We start from the raw sequence: 19,080 nt of genomic DNA on the forward strand, positions 1-19,080 counted from the left end.
GAATCAAGTTGATTCAATTGATCAACCGATTGATTAAATCATGTCCAATCAATCGGTTGATTGATTTGACTGGTGCCGCGACAAAAGGCTCTCCCAATCAATCACCCGATCGATTGGGAGCCTCCAATCGATCGGGTAATCGATTGGGGAACTGTCGCCAATTGCACAGAATCCCTCCCAATCGACCACTCGATAGATTGGGAGCCTTCAATCGATTTGGAAATCACAGGAGAGCCTTGAATCGATCGGACAATCGATTCTAGCTCTTTCTAGAGAGCATAGATGTGCTTTGGATCGATCGACCGATCGATGCAAAGCCTCCCCAATCGATTGGGAGCAATCCAATCGATTGAGATTCGACCGTTGGCGTAGATTATATCCGTTGGTGAGTGTTCTTCTTCGCACATGTCACACGGCTACAACCCGATTCATCTCCGATCCTCACAGCAACTTCTCTGAGCTCTCACCGCCAGTTCTTGAAGGTTCTTGGAGGCAAGTGCTTGTGCACGTCCAAGTCAAGAGGCGATCTACGACAAGAAGAAGAAGCTAGGGTTAGGGTTTCAAGTGTAAATCTTGTAAGATTTCTATTGTATTTGATTCCCTTTCTTTCTTCTTGTACTGAGAGTGTTGTAGGGCTTCTACTCCTTCGGTAGTTACCGTAAAGGAGTGTTTTCATAGTGGAGAGTGTGTGTCGTGTGTGGATCCTTGGATTAGTCACCTCTTCTTGAGGTGGATACCAAGTAAATCCTTCGTATTAGCGTTGTATTTGTATTTCTTGTATTTTCCACTGCATATCATCACCAAGAAATAAGGACGACAAGATGACGAGCGTATAACAAGCTATTCGCCCCCCCCCCCCCCCTCTAGCACATTTCGACCCTAACAAGTAGTATCAAAGCGAGGTCACTCTTCACCGGAATCATCGCCGAAGGGGCAACAAGGCTAGAGGGTGAAGAAGTTGAAGCAAATTCAAAAGTCGAAGACTTCATCGAAAGGCTCAACTTCAAGTTAGAATTCTAAGATACACTCGGATTCGACACAAGGGTGCCTACACCATTCACAATGATGAGCTTTGATTCTTAGAAATCAAGAATCGAAAATTTCTTGATGATGGAGATAGAACAATGGTTTGCTCTAATGGAAGGTTTTGAGGTTCCAACAAATTCAAAAGGAAGAATTCTCAAGAGGAGCAAGTGGAGCCACCAACAAATCCAAAGATGTGAGGCCAATGATAAAGTGACCAAGCTATTGGTCAATCTATTGCCGAGCAACATCTTGGAGCAAATTGGAGAATTTAAAGATGCCAAAGAGCTATGGAGAAAATTGGCGAAGATTCATGAGATCTCCTCCACTGTACCAAATCAAGAAGGATCCAAAGAGGGTGACTCAGTGGATCAAGAACAAAAGCAAGAGGACTCCGAAGTTGAGAGATGCTCGACTTCCGAAGAGGAAGTCCAAGAAGCCTCATCTTCAAAGGAATGCAATGAAAAGAGCAAGGAATGAGCATATTCTTTGTTCCATGTACAAGATGAAGATGAAGAAGCCTCCACCTCTAGGATTGAGGGGGAGAGACCTACATTGATACCAGATCAAGAAGAAGGAGAAGCTTCTACATCCGGGTCAAGTGGAGAAGAAGATGATGCATCCTCCAAAAATCAAGAGACATCAAATGGAGGATCAAGTGTCATCCCTACATGCAAAGGTATAAATGTTTTAATTAAAAATAAAAATCATATTATTTTCTTTGAGTGTAAGGAACATGGGCATTATAAGAGCAAGTGCCCAAAATTGGCCAAGAAGAAGGGTCAAGTGGCACCTAAGGGCAAGGAGAAGCCCAAAGAGACCGTCCCCACAACAAAGAAGAGCAAGAAATACATTGTGTGTTTCTTGTTTCAATAAAAAGGACATTATAGGAGCCAGTGTCCAAAGGGGAAGAAGACAGTCAAAGTCAAGGGAGGAAGCACAAGTCAAGGGGGAGCTTCCAAGGTAAAACCCAAGGAATCATTTATTGAACCTATTCCTTTGAATTATGGTAAAAAACATGCTAATTCTAGTTTATTTCATTTTAATGCTATTTACCATAAAAATAGAAAGCATGATAGCATTAAGGAAAAATATGTAGCTCTTCATGCTAAAACTACTACACCTAGAATTAGGAAGGTAGATAAAAATCTAGGCAAGAAAACTAAGGATCATAGTTATAAGCCTAGAAATAAAAATACTCAAGGATTTAATGAAAGACCAAAATCTAGGGATTTATGGAAAGAAAATCAAGTCTTGAAGTTAAGACTTGATAAAATGAAAAAGACCCTAAAAAGGATGGAAAATATCTAAAAAGGGTAAAATGAGCATAAACTAGGTCTAGGAAAATAACAAGGGTCATCCAATGGTTATAGGAGTTTGGGATATAAACCTAAAATAAAAAAGGATGTAACTTCTTATCATAGGATTCCATATAGCTATGAAATCAACCCTAGGTCTAGCGATTAAGTCAAAAATACTAGAGAAGTTATCCCTAAGAGTATTTTTGTGACAAATGTGACTAAGACTTCTAAAATGTCTAAGAAAGTCACTAAGAAGGTCACAAGGGAAGCAATCCCTAGAGTTGACCTAGAAAAGGTGACCAAAGCCTCTAAGAAGCCTAATAAGGTCATTAGGAAGATATCTATGGAAGTTATCCCTAGTGAGTACCTAGAGTATTCAAGGAGCACCAATAGGTTTTGGGTTCCTAGGAGCATTTTCTCTGCCCCTTAGATGGGTTAGAGAGTGTCAACTCTAATTGGAAGGGTAGTTAACACAACTTTGATAAAGTTGACACTCAGAGAGCATTTTCAAGGTTATTATTAACCTTTGAAAATGAAATGGATTTTTTTTGTTTACTCTTTGGAAGAGTAAAATGTGCCAAAACTTGCGGATTTGGATTTTATTTTAAATTGGCACAAATTGGAAAAACATAAGAAATACCAAGTTGGGAGTTTGATATTTTCTTAGGGATTTAAAGGCAAATCTAGGCCTTAATTTTAAGTTATTACTCTTTGAAAGAGTAAAATGTGCCAAACATTGAGGAATATACTTAATTTTGATTGGCACAATTTAATCATGGGTTAAAGAAATGCCAATTTGGATTTTTGACATTTTCATGAGTAGATAAGGGACAATCTAGGTTAATTTTAGGTTTAGCTAAGGATTTAAGGACACTTAGATAGATAATCTAGGTACTTTATTTAAGCTAAACTACCATGCTTTGTTTGCCCATCACATGCCATGACATCATTTTTGCATTCATGCTTTATTATGAAAAACACAAAAATATCATGTCATGTCATACATACATCATGTAGTTCTAGCGGATTTTCTTTTGAAAAATCATTTATTTTTGATGTATGCAATAACTCATCATGCATCACTTTTAATTCCTTGCAATTAAGGACTAATGACATTTATTAACAAGTAACATCCTTGGTGGATGTTCAAAATTCCCAAAATGCCTAGATAGAAATACATGATCCGGTCCCTAGTTTAGGGCAAAAACCAAATTTTACATCTCACAAAGACTTATAACGTGACTTGTATGTGTTTTAGTGCACATTAGATACAAGTGAGATGTTAAGACGATGAACGAAACTCAAGATGTTGATTTAGTGCATCTAGTTGAGTTTTAGGTTCATCAAAACACATAGTTATGTGTTTAACAATTATTGGAAAATATAATGTATAAGTCATGTGCATTAAGCCCAAAGAACATGGTTGGATGTTGGTTTTGAAAATGATTTCAAATAAACTTTGGAAAACCTTGGTGAAGACTATCTTTTGATAGTAATCATCATTGAAAAGTTAGGCACAAACTTGAAGAAAACACTAAAGTTTTTACAAGTTTTCAAGTTTGTGTCAATCTTTAAAAATAGGAAGTATTTTCTTAGAAAACTATTTTTCCTTGATAGTGTATACCCTAATAAATTTCTACACAAATTTTCATGATTTTTAAAATTTTGTATAATTTTTGGGGAGTTTCTGAAGTTCGCTGAAATTAACCTTCAGAAAATTAGGGCTTCAATCGATCACCCGATCGATTGGAATGCCTCAAATGTTCGGGCAATTGATTGAGAAGGGGTTTCTTGCGAACAGAAGCTCAATGGATCGATCGACCGATCGATCCACACTGCTTCAATCGATCCATTGATCGTTTGAAGTGCTGATTTTGGCTGGGAAAGCCTGTTTTCAACATTTTAAACCCTTTTTTGTCTATGTAACCATTCATAACCCCTCAAAACACATTTGTATATATTTAGGGGGAGTTTTCATGATGAAAACAAGATTGGATTGGTTAAGGAAGACTAAGTAGAAGTTTATGTTGAGGTTTGGTTTCATTATTAAATTTTTGAACCTCAAAACTTCTAAATTTTGGGTTTCCTAAAGATTTAGGGATTCCAAGTCATTGTTGGTGCAATGACAGAAGTTACGTGCATGTATTTAGGGGGAGTCACTCTTTAAGAACATGGAATTTAATTTTCTGACACTATTGAAGGTGGTTAAACCTTCGTTTAGAAAAACAATGCTCAAGGTTGAGCATTGAAAAACAATGGAGAGTAGATATCTTCATTGAGGGGTTATGGATGCTCTAGGATAAGCATCATAACGTTGAGTACTACTCTAGGGTGAGCATTTAATACAGTGAAGGATATGAGACCTTCATTGTTGGATTGGTTAACGCTCAAGGGTGAGCGTTGAAGATAATGAAGGGTATGGGAATTTCATTATGGTGTTGTGAACAACGAGTGAAGTTGTGAACAACGGTGAGTAATTCTTCAAGGGGAGAGTTCTTTTTTATGTGTGCCAATAGGGGGAGAATGTAGGGTTTAAGTTAGGCCTTCATTACCTAAAGAGGGAGTTTGCCCTTTAGGAAAGGTGGAGAATGAAGGAAACTCTCATTCATGCCTTGGCATAAAGGAAGTTGAGGCTATGGGATTAACCTAACTTAAAGGTATTGTTAAACATCAAAAAGGGGGTGATTGTTGGTGTAATATTCCCTAGGTCAAGGTTAACCTGGTTGACTAAGCTTGAGAAGGCTCAAGCTTGAGTCTTGATGTTTGAGTTTCGATGTTTGACAATACATTGACAATACATGAAGACTAATAATACATGGAGATTGCAGGTGCAATCGTTCATTTGGAGAGATTGTTGGTACAATTCTCCTCTAGTCAAGGTTGACCAGTTAGATGTTGAAGAAGAGTCAAGTAGGTCAAGACTGATTGGATACTTGACTGAGATGTCCTAGTGAGTGAAGCCAGGCAGATGAAAAATTCTGGTGAGTGAAGCCAGGTGAAAGACCTAGTGAGTGAAGCTAGGCAGTGTGAAAGACCTAGTGAGTGAAGTTAGGCAGAGGAAAAGTCCTGGTGAGTGAAGTCAGGCAGTTGGAAAATCCTGATGAGTGAAGCCAAGTGAAAAGACCTAGTGAGTGAAGCTAGGAAGTATGAAAACCCTAGTGAGTGAAGCTAGGTGAATGTCCTGGTGAGTGAAGCCAGGCAGATGGGAAGTCCTAGTGAGTGAAGCTAGGCAGATGGGAAGTCCTAGTGAGTGAAGCTAGGCAGAAGGGAAGACCTGGTGAGTGGAGCTAGGCATGTGGAAATCCAGGTGGGTCAAGGTTGACCGGACACCTGGTATTGAGAAGTCCAAGTAGGTCAAAGGGTTGACCGGATACTTGGTACGAGGAGAAAAGTCCAAGTGGGTCAAAGGGATTGAACGAACACTTGGTGAGGAAGTCCTAGCAGGTCGAGGGTAATCGGATGCTAGGCATGATGTCCCAACAGGTCATGGTTGACCAGATGTTGGGTTTTTAGGGGCTTGGAACTTGATTAGGGCGAATCAAGTTGATTCAATCGATCAGTCGATCGATTGAATCATGTTCAATCGATCGACTGATCAATTGGGCTGGTGCTGCGACAAAAGGCTCTCCCAATAGATCACCCGATTGATTGGGAGCCTCTAATCGATCGGGTGATCGATTGGGAAACTTTCGTCGATTGCACAGAAGCCCTCCCAATCGATCACCCGATCGATTGGGAGCCTCCAATCGATCGAGTGATCGATTAGGAGGCTAGAAATCACAGGAGAACCTTGAATCGATCGGGCAATCGATTCCAGCTCTTTCCAGAGAGCACAGAGGCGCTTTGGATTGATTGATCGATCGATCCAAAGCCTCCCCAATCGATTGGGATCCGACCGTTGGCGTAGATTATATCCGTTGGCGAGTGTTTTTCTTCACACAGCTCACACGGCTACAACCTGATTCATCTCCGATCCTCACAGCAACTTCTCCGAGCTCTCACTGCCAGTTCTTGAAGGTTCTTGGAGGCAAGTGCTTGTGCACATCCAAGTCAAGAGGCGATCTACGACAAGAAGAAGAAGCTAGGGTTAGGGTTTCAAGTGTAAATCTTGTAAGATTTCTATTGTATTTGCTTCCCTTTCTTTCTTCTTGTACTGAGAGTGTTGTAGGACTTCTCCTCCTTCGGTAGTTACTGTAAAGGAGTGTTTTCATAGTGGAGAGTGTGTGTCGTGTGTGGATTCTTGGATTAGTCACCTCTTCTCGAGGTGGTTACCAAGTAAATCCTTTGTGTTAGCATTGTATTTGTGTTTCTTGTATTTTCCGCTACATATCATCACCAAGAAACAAGTGACGACAAGACGACGAGCGCATGAGAAGCTATTCACCCCCTCTAGCACATTTCGACCCTAACGGTTCCATGGTTCAATCCTAGTTAAAAGTTATGATCTCTTTGTTGGTTGCTACTCGAAAAACCTAGAGGTTCCACTTTACAAAAATTTTGTACAAAGGTCAGAACCTTTTCCTAACTACCATGTGTTCTTTTAAATTAAATTTTGGATCGCCTGCGGAACTTAACACGTTTGATCCAAAACTTAATCTATTTGTTCTTTTAGGTTTTGACTTGGATCTCCTGCGGAACTTAACACGTTCGACCCAAATCACCTTAAGTTATTAATTCCATTAAATATTAATTTCCATAATCGGTTCCCAGTACTGATGTGGCGAGGCACACGACCTTCTTGGATATGGGAGCAACCACCACCGACTAGACAAAACCTTTTATAGAAAGCTAATATTTAATTTCCTAAAATAACTTTAGGTTAACCGAAAAGAACAATCAAATCACAAGGAAAAGAAAAAAAAATAAAAGAACACAACATCGAAAAACATAGTCGAAATTCTAGAATCGTAAGCCTCTTGTATTTGGTATTATTTCCATAAATAACTAGTATAATGCGGAAAGAAAAATTACTAGTTATACCTTGTAGAAAAACCTCTTGATCTTCTACCGTATTCCTCTTCTAACCTCGGACGGTGTGTGGGCAATGATCTTCCGAGATGAGAAACCACCAAGCACCTTCTTCTTCTCCTAGCTAGGTTCGGCCAATCACAAAGAAGCTTCACCAAGGACGAAGAACAAAACACCAACCAAGCTCCAAGGGATACAAGCTTTCTCTCCTTCTTCTTCTTCTTCTTCTCCAAGTAGTATCCGACCACCACAAGAACTCCAAGCAAGAGATAAGTTTCGGCCACCACAAAAGAGGAAGAAAGAAAGAAGATGGCCGGCCACAATAATTTTCTTCAAGGATGAATAATTTCGGCCACCACCAATGCTCCAAGGGATGCTAGAGATGAGACTTGCTTTCTCTCCTTCTTCTCCTTCCTTGATCCGGCCACAAACAAAAGCTCCACCAAGAAGATAGGTTTCGGCCAACAAGAGGAGAAGAGAGAAAGGGAAGGGCCGACCACCACACCAAGGAAAAGAGGGAGAAAAAATAATAGAGGTTGTACACCATGAAGGCACCCCTACCCCTTCTTTTATATTCCTTGGCTTTGGAAAATAAGGAAATTTATTTATAATAAAATTTCCTTAACTTTCCTTGACAACAATTAATTAAGAAAAAATTAAATAAATTTTCCTAATTAATTGTATGTGGCCGGCCACCTCATGTAGAGCAAATGGGATAATTTTAATCAACAATTAAAACTTCCTTTTTTATCTTTGGAAATTTTAAAAAATAAAATTTCCTTTTAAAATCCCTTCATGGTTGATAAAAAGAAATTTCTATAATTTTAATTTTCAACATGTGAATAATTTTTCAGAGAGAAAAAATAAAATATCTTTCCAATCTACAAATAAGGAAAGAGATCTAATCTCTTTCTTTTAATCCTTTTGTAGATCTTTTTAAAGAGAGATATTTTAATTTTAATTCTCTGTAATAAATTATATCTTCCACATAATAAAAATTAAAATTAAAATTCTTTTTAATTTAATGGGGGCCGGCCACCTAAGCTTGGGTTCAAGCTAGGGCCAACCATGAACCAAGGCTTGGTCGGCCCTAGCTTGAACCACAAGCTAGCTTGGCCGGCCCCTTTCTCATGGGTATGAAGGTGGGTATAGGTGGGTATAGTACTCTATAAATAAGAGGCTACGATAGGGACCGAGAGGAGGAATTGGTTTTGGTCTCCCGATAAAATTAAGCATCCCGTGTTCGCCCCGAACACACAACTTAATTTTATCAATAATAATTCATTCCACTAGAGAACTATTATTGAACTACCGCACTAATCCCAAATTACATTTTTGGGCTCCTTATTATTATGAGTGTGTTAGTCTCCCTGTGTTTAAGATATCGAATGTCCACTAATTAAGTGAGCTACTGACAACTCATTTAATTAATATCTTAGTCCAAGAGTAGTACCACTCAACCTTATTATCATGTCGGACTAAGTCTACCTGCAGGGTTTAACATGACAATCCTTATGAGCTCCTCTTGAGGACATTATCAACCTAGTATCTCTAGGACACAGTTTCCTTTTATAATCAATAACACACACTATAAGTGATACCATTTCCCAACTTATCGGGCTTATTGATTTATCGTACTAAATCTCACCCATTGATAAATTAAAGAAATAAATATCAAATATATGTGCTTGTTATTATATTAGGATTAAGAGCACACACTTCCATAATAACCGAGGTCTTTGTTTCTTTATAAAGTCAGTATAAAAGAAACGACCTCAAATGGTCCTACTCAATACACTCTGAGTGTACTAGTGTAATTATACAGTCAAGATAAACTTATACCTAATTACACTACGACCTTTCTATGGTTTGTTCCTTTCCATTATGGTCGTGAGCTACTGTTTATAATTTATACTGATAACATGATCCTCTGTGTGTGACACCACACACCATGTTATCTACAATATAAATTAATTGAACAACTACATTTATCATAAATGTAGACATTTGACCAATGTGATTCTTATTTCTAGATAAATGTTTATACCAAAAGTTAGGCTTTTAGTATACACTCTAACACTCTTAAAATTTAAGTCAATAACAATGTTGTTGCTGGTTTCTTAAAATCAGCAATATGTAGAGGTTACAAAATTATAACTGTTACAACTATAAGTTAGAACTTTGAGAGACCAGATGAAACTATGGGACACATAATATATCAAATTGAAGATCTTTCAATGAGCTTTGATTTGATATAGTATGCGTTCCATAGTTCAATTGGAATCAAAAGTTAATATATCTTAAAGTTGAACTTCTGAAGATCAGCAACATGTAGCTATGAAATTGTAGCTACTGTAATTACAAGTTATAAATTTAAGAGGTCATAACTTTTGATTCGGGTTTAACTATAAAACTCATAATATATCAAATCGAAGATCTATGAACAAGTTTAAATTTGATATATTATGTGTCTCGTGGATCAATTCCAGTCAAAAGTTATGTCCTCTTAAAGTTTACGGTTCAACATGTCATTGCTAGTCGTTGTTACTGAATTTTTGAAGACCAACAACAAATTGTTGATGATCCTTTGAAGATCAACAACACGTAGCAATTATGAAATTGTAGCTGCTATAACTATAAGTTATAACTTTGAGAGGTCATAACTTGTGATTTAGGTTGAACTACAAAATGAATAATATATCATATCGAAGAACTCTGAATAAGCTTTGATTTGATATATTATGTGTCTCGTGATTCAATCTCAGTCAAAAGTTATAACTTCTCAAAATTTATACTTCAACACATTGTTACTGAATTTTTGAAAACCAACAACACATTATTGCCGATCTTATGAAGATCAACAACACGCAGTAGCTACGAAATCGTATCTACTAAAACTATAAGTTATAACTTTTGATTTTGGTTGAATTACAGAATGCATAATATATCAAATCGAAGATCTCTAAACAAGCTTCGATTTAATATATTGTGCATCTAATAGTTTAATCTGAATAAAAATTTATGATCTCTTAAAGTTAAACTTATAGTTGTAGCGGTTACGATTTTGTAGCTGTTATAACGTATATGCTGGATAAATTTTGAGAGGTTATAACTTTTGATTCATATTGAATCATGGGATGCACAATATATCAAATCAAAGATATCTGAACGAGTTTCAATTTAATATATTGTGTGCCCCGTGATTAAAGCTTAGTCAAAAGTTATGGTATCTTAAAGTTTAAATTAGTAATAATGTATTGCTGATCTTCATAAGACCATTGGACTCTTCATGTTACTGATCTTAAGAAACTAGCAACATGTAGTAGCTACGAAATCATAGCTACTATAGTTACAAGTTATAACTTTGAGAAGACATAACTTTTGACTCGGGTTGAACTATGAGACACACAATATATCAAATCGAAGCATGTTAAAAGATTTTTGATTTGATATTTGTGTGTTAGTTTATTCTAAATCAAAAGTTATGGCCTCCTAAAGTTCAACTTGTAGTTGTAGCCGCTACGGTTTTATAGCTGCTACAATATATATGCTCGATAAATTTTTTAGAGGTCATAACTTTTAACTCAGAATAAATCATGGAATGCACAATATATCAAATTGAAGATATTAGAATGAGCTCTGATTTGATATATTTGTTGGGTTTTTCGGGCCGCGAAAACTGCTTTTTCGCGTCGCGAAAACCCCGAAAGCCCCTAGCCAACGGATCCGTGCAAAGAAAGAGTTTGAAAAACATACGAATACGAGTTTCTACCTAGATCTACACTTAGATCTACAAAAGAAAAGGTTATACCTTTGAAGCGAAGCCCTTCGCGTTCCCGCTCGTCCAAACGGTGCCGGATCTCGAGAGTATCAAAATAGATACCCCTCTAGAAGTATCCACACGGACACGTAGGTGGAGAAAAACCACACAAAACACTACAAGAAAAATCCTCATAGACATCGGTGGAACAACAACGGTTTTAAGCAAAAACCGATGTCTTTGAGTATTTTACACCGGTTTTTCCAAAAACTAGTGTCTATGAGTACAGATTTTCGCTCATGGACATCGGTTTTTTAGGCGATGTCTATGAGCGCCTTTTTTCGTTAATAGACACCGATTTTAACAGCGGTTTTAAAACCCGGTGTCTATGATACAATAAAATAATTTAATTTTCTCACCAATACTTAACCGAAATTTACAACACTTCACTCTTCCCTCTAAACCTAAACCTATATCGCGTCGTCCACCGTATGCCTCGCAACCGCCGCCACCACTTTCCTCCTCGCCGCTAGCCGTCTGACCATCTCTCTCAGCCTCAACTCCCTCTTCCCCTTCCTAGATCGAAGCCCCTTCCTCTCCCGATCAGAATCAACAACACCATCCGTCAACAACACCGCATCTCCTCTAACTCCTCCCTTTGGGTGAGAAGAGAAGAGGCGCCCCCTTCTCGGGTGGCGTTTTGGGAGGCACCACTCCACCTCGTTGCTACTGCCGCCCTTCCCACGCTCCTCCTTCCTTCGTCCTTTCCCCTCAGCCATCTCCATGGATGCCATCTCCATGGCCGCCATCTCCACTAATCGCAGCGCCGTGTGACACAGAGACAGAGTCTGCTTTTTTTAACCCGAAGCTTGGCGAGTGGCTTGCGGAGATGGCAATCTTAGCGGTGAATGTGTGTCTGTGCGAGAGCGTGTGGAGCGCGACGGTTGAGCCTCCTTCGCTGGAGCCGCCTTCGCCGTGTGCGAGCCTTCTCAATCACCGCCTCCCGGACTTATCTATCTATGCGAACAAGTCGACTCTGCCGTTGAAGCGCGGAGATCTCGGGCTCGAATCGGTTTTCTGATCTTTGGAGGTGAGGGGAAGGAGTGAGAGAATGCCGCTGGTGCGGTTGGAGGTGAGAAATGAGTACAGGTTGGGAGATCCGGAGCTGTACAAGAAGTCGTTGAGGAAGGAGGATCCCAAGGCGATCTTGGATGGCGTCGCGGTGGCCGGTCTCGTAGGGATCTTGTGGCAGTTGGGCGATCTCGCCGAGTGAGTTATTTTGATTTTCTCTTGTCTGTGCTACAGTTTGGATTCTTTCTTTCGTCTTGACTTATTCTCCTTTTTATTCCTTGTTTGCGTAGTTTCTTAGGAACTGGATGATGCTTGTTATGCATCCGATGGGAAATTCTATTTCTAGTGCTCACATAATAATGTCGTGCTTATTCTCTTTGAAATCCACTTTTTGATTCGATACAAATGAAAATTCCCTTTATGTTCGATTTGGTTGTAGTTAATTTAAATTTTATTTCCATTGATGGAGCTGACTGAAGTGATAGGGGGGATCAAATGGTACTCTATTACTAATTTAATAGTGAATACCACGGAGGTTTGTTTGATAAGCTCGCTGAAGGTGGAGTTGTTTCGAAGAACTAAATCATCCTATCATGGAATCCCTTGTCTGCTCTCTACGAAATACTCATTTGGTTGAGGACTTCCAAACATGTTATAAACTAAAATATTTTTCTACTGTAACTGGTCAAATTGTTGTTTTTTCAATGAATATTCGATAAGTTTAGAAGTTTCTTATGGAAGTGAAAGAAAAAAGTCAAGTAATGCCTCAGATTTTGAGTAACTATGCTATAAAATTTCATAAAAGAGCTGTGAGGTACTTAATTCTTATTAAGGTTTTACTTGAAGCTTTCAGTCTAAACAAGTGACCTCGGTGAGATTTTAATCAGCATGCATACTCTCAAATGACAGCAGACAAGAAGCTATGACAATCGGTCTTCATACTAAAGTTTCAATATACAGGTTGTTTAGTGTGCATGTCAATAGGTTATTAGCATCGCACTTTAATCTTCTGAACATGTTTATATGAAACTGCTTTGTTATCCTCCTGAGTGCTCCAAAACAATAGTCAGTCTGCTGAAACCAGGTTGAATCTTCTATCCTTAGATTTGACTGGACTGTCTCAATGAGGTTGATACATGCCCACTGATAAAATTAGGCAGCATGCCTTTGGAATCCGTGCCTCTTAAATGTATTACTATCCCAGGCTTATCTAGCTATAGAAGAAACCATTTCTGGCTAGTACAACAACAAGTTTAAGTAATAAAACATGGATTTGTCAAGGAAGTAGAACCTTTGGCATGTAATAATTTACCACTTTAAAGGATCCTGCATTATTTTCCCTGCTTTTCAGTTTGTTGATAATATTCCACTTTTCTGATGTTGTAGAAGAAGAAGTCTCTGTGTTCCGGATCTTCATAGATGAACCTGGATATGGAGATCTCCACTGGGTGAGGACCTTTTTTCCTATTTCTCATATGTCAGATAGTATGAATTCGGCTAGAATTATTTGGAAGGCATGTACTTGGCATTTATTGTTTCATATTCTTGCTAATATCAGTTTTCCCACTTAAAATGCTTTGATGTGTATCATTCTATCTACCATTTACCCACTTTTATTTGTTACTCAATCTACAGCAAGCACTTTTCCATTAAGTACCATTTGAATAACATGTTAATATGTTAGCATTTAGCCGACCCCACCTAGTGGGATAAGGCTTGGTTGGTTGTTGATAATATGTTAGCATTGCCATGGTTTCATGGTTCAATTTGCATAGCTTTCCTATAATGTAAGTTTTCACCTTTCCAGTTAGTTGTTTGTTTGCATCATCTTCTTACTAACAGTAATTTCTCTCCTATCCGTATTGTTATTTCTTGCATATTATTTAGTTGCATTAAATAGAAACATGAGCCATTTATCATGATACTTGAGTGTTTTCTAGATTAGCCTTCTTCAAGTTTGTAATATTGAAAAAAAATTGAGTTTAGTTGTTTCCTCTTGATATACAGAAAGATTGATCTCAATGTACCCTTAGAAATTAATATTTCATGCTTTCTGGCATGTGAATGTCACATTCTGTAGCTTAAGCCAAATAATGATTTGTTTGTCTCTGAGTTTTGTTCTATCAGGTAGCTATTTGCTTTCTTCACATATTTAACTTACAGTATTTTGGCTAATAGGGAAAGTTCATGAAACCATATGTATGATTCACATTTGTTGTCTTCACATTTGTTAATAAGGAACTGATGAACAACAGAAGAAGTGGTTACCACTAGCTTATAAGATGCAAATAATTGGATGCTATGCTCAGACAGAACTTGGTCATGGTTCAAATGTTCAAGGTCTTGAAACAACAGCGAAATTTGATCCCAAAATAGATGAATTTGTTACTCACAGCCCTACACTTACTTCAAGCAAGTAGCAGTATCAATCTGTGTTCTGAAGATCCAACCTAGATTCACTAATAGATCCCTTGAGACAATAGTGCCTTTTCACAATCGTATAGCTTCATGTATTATTCAACAATAATTTTCTCCACAAAACCAAATTATTTATAAAAATAATTGAGATGAAAATATCCCTAAATGTTTCAATGATAATGGCATCCATTTCACACATGTGCAGTGGTGGCCTGGTGGTCTTGGAAAAGTATCCACCCATGCAGTTCAGAACAATAATTCTTTTATAATTTTTTTTACGGTTCAGAATAATAGTCATAAAATATTCATAGTAATACTATATACTGAAAACTAAAAATATATGATAAATGTTAAATGTTAAATATAATTATAAAATATATAAGTTAATTCTCTTATGATCCTATGTTCCGATCCTATGATCAGGACCTATGGACCTATTTTCATTCGGAATATGATCGATCTTGACAAAGTTGGCAAACTTGGTCAATTGTGGATGTTTCTTAAGGCTAATACATGTAATATCTTTTTTCTGCATGCAGTCATATTGACTCTAGATTGGACTAGTGAATTAGTTTAAATGATCATACCTAATTCTTCATTATGTTTACTTTGACCCTGCAGAGGGAAGTTTACCTCTCTTATTCTATTTACAGTTTAACATTACTAGAGCAATTGTATGAGTAGTGGTTTTTGACTGAGGTATTTGAGATGTGATCTCTGCATTGCTTATCAATGATATTGATTGTTTTTTATTTTCAATATTGTCCAAGGTTTCACAAGTCACAAGGGAAGGGAAGTATGTGCAATATGATGTCCCAAGGTAGCTTTTATATGGGACAATGGTTTATGTTCATCAAATAATTGTCTCTGATGCTTCTAAGGCTTTATCTCGAGCTGTGTGCATTGCTGTGAGATATAGTTGTGTTTGTAGGCAATTTGGATCACAAGATGGTTCTTCTGAGACTCAGGTACAATATCAGTACTCTGTGCTACATTGAAAAATATTCTGACATACATATATTAATTTACCACAATATCATCCTCTTGTTTATCCACCTAAAGTAAACATTCTATTTAGTCTTTCATCTTCTTGAAAAGGTGTGTTCGTGCAGTTACAAATTCTTATTTAACCTTTCTCTCACAGGTCATTGATTACAAAACTCAGCAAAGCAGATTCTTTCCGCTGCTGGCTTCAGCATATGCTTTTAGGTTTATTGGTCAATGGTTGAAGTGTCTATATAATGATGTGACAGAGAGACTACGAGCCAATGATTTTTCAACATTGCCTGAGGCTCATGCATGCACTGCTGGTTTGAAATCTTTGACAACCTCAGTATTCTATTTTATTTGATACATGTACACATTTGTTTTAGTTATTTGACATATGGTGGATTTATGTGTTTTTACAGTTTACAAATCTCAAGTACTCCAGAGTTGAAATTGATGAAATGCGGTTCGAGTGGGCTGAATGCATGCTAAATTACATTTGAAGTGTGATTCTACCTTGATGTGTTAAAAGAATGTTCTACCTTGATTTTGATATCTATTAGCTAGCTTTTGATGTAAAAATAATGTTTGGGTATTTTATGGATACTGTTGTAAGAAGATTATTTATATAATTTGTGAATATTTGTGTATTTTATGGATATTATTGAATGAAGAATATTTGTATAATTTGTGAATATTTGTGTATTTTTTTTTGTTATTGTCGGTTTTTCATTGTTTCGGAAATCAAATTTGTGCTGTTAAAAAAATATACATATTACATCGGTTTTCCACCACTGCAAAACCAGTGTTATTAACTAATATTACATCGGTCATTTACCGCTGTCAAAACTGGTATTATTAACATACAATATTACATCGGTTTTACACCGTTGATGAAACAGTGTCGTTAAGTGATACTACACCGGTTAATAACCGATTCGAAGACCGGTGTCATTAAGTGATACTACACCGGTTTTAACCCGATGTCTAAAATGGCAGACTTTTAACATCGGCTTCATAGACATCGGTCGAAAATGAAATAGACACCGGTGGAAAACCGATGTCTATGAAGGTTTTTGTTGTAGTGAAAGGGTGTGCTAGCACCTTGTGTGGTTCGACCAAGTTGAGGAGGAGAGGGAGATGGAGAGCTAGAGGAAGAAAATGGAGTGAATGAGTCTTGAATGAAAATTCATTCCCATTCATCCTCTTGTGTGGCCGACCACTTGAGTAACTCCCACTCATTTAATGTGGTCGGCCACATTAATGGGAAAGGAGGCTTGTAACCTCCATGAGGTGGCACACCATGATGATGTGGAGCATCATCATTGGTCCACATCTTGCCATCTCACTTATGATGTGGCAATTAGTCAAGTAAAACTTGACTCTTCCTCTTCCTCTCAAGTCAAGTCAAACTTGACCAAATCTCTTCCATGGTTGATCTAATCTAACCATTTGATTCAAGCCAACTTAATATAATGAATCTAATTAATTAAATTAAGTTGATTTAATGAGTCATAATCTAAATTAGGCTAATTGAATACATGAATCAACTTGAGTCCAACTCAATTAGCCCAATTTGGATTACTCTTAATCCAATTTGATTCATCAAATGAATCTAATCCTCTTGGTTCATCATATGAACCTAATCTCCATCTAATTGTCCTTAGTGTGTGACCCTATAGGTTCTTGTAATGTTGGCAATGCCCCTAAACCCATTTAGGAGCATAAGTAATGAGCGGTATCTAGCAACACATCATTACTACCCAATGTTACAAGAATGTTGAGATCCAACATTACCTTGTGACTACTAATTGTGACTCCTCACAATATATGACAGGTGTCCTTCTATCCTAGACATCTAGATTGATCAATGTGAGGCATAGACCGTGTCATCCTCTGATCAATCTAAATCCTGAACTCCAAGTAGACTCACTAAATCAAATGAGCTCAATATCTCATATTGACTCATTTGAGCATGGCCATGCACTTCGTGGTCTCACTCTATCAAGAATACCGATGTCGCTCCCATCATATAGGAGGGATAGATCCCATCTACATCACTCACATCCCTCTGCATAATTCGTTACATACCCAGTAATCGCCTTTATAGTCCACCCAGTTACGGGTGACGTTTGACGAAACCAAAGTACATAACTCCTTATGTAGAGAACTATGGTGACTTCAGATCTAAGGACTAGTAGTCATACTAATAGCCACATGAGAAAGTATATGACACTCATATAACGATCCATGATACTTTCTCATGGAGGGTCATTCAGTATACATTCTCTAATGCATACCCATGTGTCAACTTGATATCTCTATATCCATGACTTGTGAGATCAAGTCATCGAGTTGACCTACATGTTAGTCTTATTGCATTAACATTGTCCCTGAATGTTAATACTCGACTAGGAATGATTAAGAGTAGTGTTCCCTATATCATCTCACTATCGATTCAACCAATCGATTGATATAGGTAAGAACCTTCTACTCAAGGACGTTATTATACTTAGTTTATTTGGCACCAATACAAGTAAGTATAATAATCAAAAACCAAATGCCTTTATTTATATAGAATATGATACAACAAGTCCAAAAATACAATCATCAAATGATTGGCTCTAGAGCTCTAGCTAACAATCTCCCACTAACACTAGTGCCAATCAGTGTAGGCTCTAAGCCCAAATGACCTAGTGTGACCATCATACTTCCTCTGTGCCAAAGCCTTGGTCAAGGGATCTGCGATGTTAGCCTCTATAGGTACTCTACAAATCTTCACATCTCCTCTCTCGATGATCTCTTGAATGAGATGGAAGCGCCGTAGTATATGTTTGGTCCGCTGGTGTGAGCGAGGTTCCTTTGCCTGTGCTATAGCTCCATTGTTGTCACAATAGAGCTCAATGGGGTCAGCAATGCTAGGAACCACTCCAAGTTCAGTGGTGAACTTGCGGATCCAAACTGCCTCCTTTGCTACCTCTGGTGCAGCAATATACTCGGCCTCTGTTGTAGAATCAGCTACTGTGTCCTGCTTCGAACTCTTCCAGCTGACAGCACCACCATTAATGCAAAATACGAACCCTGACTGCGATCGGTAATCATCCTGATCGGTTTGGAAGCTGGCATCACTGTAACGCTTTACAGCTAGCTCATCATTGCCTCCATATATCAAGAAATATTTTTTAGTCCTTCTTAAGTACTTAAGAATATTCTTGACCGCTATCCAGTGACTTTCACCTGGTATCTGCTCGTCATGCTCAAAGCATACGAGACATCAGGTCGAGTACATAGCATGGCGTACATGATCGATCCTATGGCTGAGGCATAAGAGATCTGATCCATGCGATTTCTCTCCTCTCTAGAAAAGGGACCTTGAGTCTTCGAAAGACTCACGCCATGTGACATCGGCAGAAATACCTTCTTGGAGTTCTGCATGGCAAACCGAAAGAGTACCTTGTCAATGTATGTACTCTGATTTAGGCCAAGCAATCTCTTAGATCTATCTCTATAGATTTGTATCCCTAGAATGCGGGATGCTTCACCTAAGTCCTT

This window comes from Zingiber officinale, chromosome 9A, assembly GCF_018446385.1.
Source record: "Zingiber officinale cultivar Zhangliang chromosome 9A, Zo_v1.1, whole genome shotgun sequence".
Classification (NCBI taxonomy): Eukaryota; Viridiplantae; Streptophyta; class Magnoliopsida; order Zingiberales; family Zingiberaceae; genus Zingiber; species Zingiber officinale.